Source organism: Bidens hawaiensis, unplaced genomic scaffold (assembly GCF_021521415.1).
Source record: "Bidens hawaiensis isolate Kalapana, Puna unplaced genomic scaffold, B.hawaiensis_p1.1 tig00027084_1, whole genome shotgun sequence".
NCBI classification, from domain to species: domain Eukaryota; kingdom Viridiplantae; phylum Streptophyta; class Magnoliopsida; order Asterales; family Asteraceae; genus Bidens; species Bidens hawaiensis.
Window position 1 is genome coordinate 57800 of NW_027494369.1, and position 4227 is coordinate 62026.

Sequence of the window (4227 nt, forward strand, 5' to 3'; positions counted from 1 at the left end):
TGTGACATGATTTCAATTATTAGTTATAATAGAAACATATTATTAAATAAACGTATTTAGCTAAACTTAGGATTTGTTGAGTCACGTTTAATAATAAATTATTTCTCATTATTTTATCTTCTCTAAATAGTTATTTTCTTTTTAAGATCTACTCGTCTTAAAGTTTAAGATAATACTCTATGTTAGTTCGTTTTCTTTTGAACCCACTTAAAATATGAATATGAATCAAATAGGAGTAATATTAATAAAAACTAACTCAAAGCAGCTTCAAAGTGTAGACTATTAATATAAAAAGTATGTCTAATCTAGCTCATATCACGTTCAAACACATCTACTTCTTCATCACCTTCGTCTTCTCGTAGATTCATTACAAGGGCTTCTATCCATTTGCCAAAGATTAACACAAGTAATCTGGGTATCTTCACCCCAAATCTTGCATCAAACATAAGCATGGTAGAAGAAATGCAAAAATTTTCAAGAGTCACACCCAACAACCCTAAAGTGTCTCCTGATCCTGAAGTAATGGAGAAGCTTTACGCGATATTGGAGGCAGTTTCGGATCGAGTGGAGATGCATAAGAACATTGGAGATCAAAAGAACAACTGGAACAACCTTCTGCTAACATCTATCAACACCATTACTCTTTCGGCTGCAACCATGGATGGCATTGCATCTGCTATAACTAGTGTACCTGGTGCACCCTTGGAAGCCCTTAAGCTTTCATCAAGTTTCTTGTGTTTGGCAGCCACTGGGATGTTGATTATCATGAACAAGATTCAACCTTCCCAACTGGCTGAAGAACAAAGAAACGCTGCAAGGTTGCTCAAGCAATGTTGAAATATTAAGTGGTAATATTTTATTTGTTTCAATTCAATAATATTAAATGATTATTTGATGTATTATAAATCTTGTTTTGTTGGTGACATATTGTTGGAGTTTTTGGGCTGCTAGACTTTATGGATATTCGGTTTGCTTTGATGGGCTGGATAGAGGACTTTGGGCTAGAGTCTTGGAGCAGGTTAAAAGTTGAAAGGCCTTTCAAGTTGTTACAAGAAGTTAGAACAAATTAACTTCTGTTTTCCCAAGGCCATATAAAAACGAGTGATAAGGTTTTCATACCAAACACTTACATACTCACATATTATCAAGTTTCTTGTTTTTGGCTTTCTCAAACTGTAATCTAGAGTTAGGTTCATGATGTTATTGAATCATTAGTTTGATAGATTGGTTTAGAGAGATTAGATCATTGGATTGGTGATCTTGTTGCTTCTGATTGATATCTTCCACTGTGTATGTAATCGGTTCAAATTAAAGAATAATATCGATGTTTCTGATATCCGTCTTTTGACTAGCAACTCAAAAGCGAAATCAAGACAAAGATAGCAATAGGAAATCCTACTCTCAGTGATGTTAATGAAGCTATGGACAAAATTTTAGCTTTAGATAGAGCCTACCCTCTTCCCCTACTTGGTGTTATGCTCGAAAAGTTTCCGGCCAAAGTGGAACCAGCGGTTTTGTGGCCTGAAAAACGGAGGACATCCGCGGCTAAAGGGGAAAATGATAATAATGGTTGGAGCGTGGAGCTCGAAGGAGAGATGAGAGAGATCATTAAGGTTTTGGATATTAAAGATAAAGCTGATTACTTGCGGTTAGGTGAAAGGCATTGAAACTAAACAAAGCTTTGGCCATAGTTGGCCCTTTACTAACCGGCTTAGAAGCAATTGGTTCCGCCTTCCTTGCATCTTCTCCTCATAACTCTTGGGCCATGATGCTTGGGGTCATGGGGGGTGCGATGGCAAGCGTTGTAAATACCGTGCAACATGGTGGGCAAGTAGGGATGGTGTTTGAAATGTATAGAAGCAATGCTGGTTTCTTTAAGATGATGGTGGAATCCATAGAATCAAACTTGAAGGAAAGAGATATGGACAGTAGAGAGAATGGTGAAGTGTTTGAGATGAAGGTGGCATTGCAGCTTGGACGAAGCCTGTCTGAGCTAACAGATGTAGCAAATTTATCTTCAAGGCAAGGGAAAGATGTTAAAGAGTTTGGAAGCAAGCTTTTCTAGCTTCAAATTTAATATTGAACAAATATCTATTTTTTAATTAATTTATTCTTTATGTATATAAAGACCCCAAAATAGGGTTTGGTAGTGAGATTTGGTTTTAACTTCTTCAATATGTGTAATCGGTTTTGAAATTTACAAATTTGTTTTTATATTCTAGGTGATATATATATACAATTAATGAAGTTAATTAGGACTTCAATGAGTTGGCTTGTGGTCTAATCTCATCTTAAACCCGCTAGTGATGTCAATCTTATTTGGGTTGTAAACAAAAAATGTATTGGAGAAATATATCATGCATGGTGATTGACGGGTAATTAATTGAAAGAAAAATGTATAGATTATTAAAGTGTTATTATTTTGAACAAGTTAACTTAAAGATAGAGAAAAAAAGAAAAATTAAATAGAGTTTTCACTAAATGTAAAAGTGTAATTTCACTAACTTTGTACGTAAATATTTATATGTACATGTAGCAGTTAACATAAGTATTATTACTTATTAAATTTGTCTTTTACTATGCGATAGATTTGCAACGTACCAAACCTCGTTCAAAATAGAGGGAAGATTAATGCAATATCAAATATTCAAAGTTAGATTTTTAAAACTATTAAATTAATATGCTAAAATAACGAGAAAAAGAAAAGTTGAATGAGTGAGTGTTTGTTTTCAAATAGGAAAGGGGATGAAGAACGTTATAGTGGTTTCCTTATTATTTCCATAGTAGCTAGGAAGCACAAGTGGTTGGTGACTAATTGTGCCAAGTATCCTAACTCGCAGCGGCAAACAGCTGTGTTCATGTATTTTAATTTCAATAAAAGTATCTTATTTAGTGTATCATATGAATCGGTTTCTACACTTATCATCATTTGCCTTTGATCATTGACTCGTTGATGCTCACCATGTGCGTGATAGGGCGGTGATGGGTAACAATAGACTCAATAGTAGATGAGTAATGAAGGTGCCTTTAAAAAGAAAAGGTAATTGTGATGATTTAGTAACATCAAGAATACTTGTATATTGGTCAAGATAATTGAGGGTCTTACAAACATATTCGTAACTTAATATCAACTACACAAAATAAGAGTGTAAATTGTACTTGCTAGATGGAAAATATTGTTTCTATGGATAAAGATATGAGATGGCTCTCAGTAAACATCGGTTCTTCTGTTTTATCTTCTACATCATTTTCTTTCTCTATTTCGAGACATGTGATTCGTGATATCACAAGGGCTGGCAATTTATACCGGATACACGAATACACGAATACACGACTTTAACAGATATCAGGTAAGGCCTTAACAGGTTTCGTGTACTAAACAGGCAGACACGAATCTACTTGTTAATTTTCGTGTCTAAACAGGTAAAATACTTGTTTACCTGTTAAGTACATGTTAAATACCTTATTAGATTTTTATAATTAAATATATATAATTATAAGTTATCCTAAAACCTAAATTCCTAAAGCATTCTGAGTTTCTCTCAGCCGTCGCATTCTCACGAGTCACGACATTCCCAATTAGGTTAATACGAATAATTTGACTGTCGTAGGATCGATTTCAGCTCTTATCGTGTATTATCGTGTATACTATGTATTAACAGGTTCTTGTTCGTGTTTGAAATACAGATACATGATAAGTTTTCGTGTCGTGTACAGGTATACACATTTCGTGTTCGTGTCTTATCGTGTACGGGTATACACTGTAAGGCCCCGATCCCGGAAACCCTACATTGGCGTTGGATTTACTCATAAACACGGTTCTAAAATCAGAGTTAATTAAAACTTTCACGGAATAGTTAAAAACTTCATACATTACATTACAAAACATCGAATCTTGTCTTAACATACAAAATATCCTTTCATAGACATAATATAAGACAGTCATAACACTTCTTCATAGATACTAGTTTCTTTAGCTCATGCCATGTGTCCCTCCTCAAGCCAGCTGTCTCAACCTATTTGCCTGCGTGCATACTAAAAGTCAACTACGATGAGTGAGTTCTAGTTAAGCAGGTAACATACATTTCATTCTCATAATTTACATTCTTACTTCCATACATTCCTATTTTTACTTACCTTCATTATTTTATACATACATAACCTTTATACTCTTTTAAAGAGCCTTTCGCCCTATAACCTTCGCATATATTATTAGGGTATGCAACC

The 4227-nt window shown here is 34.4% G+C and overlaps 1 pseudogene; it reads left to right on the plus strand.

Moving 5' to 3' along the window:
* The first annotated feature begins 220 nt into the window (after positions 1-220).
* On the plus strand, positions 221-2065 carry LOC143574692 (putative F-box protein At4g22030 pseudogene; annotated as a pseudogene).
* The last annotated feature ends 2162 nt before the right edge of the window (positions 2066-4227 follow it).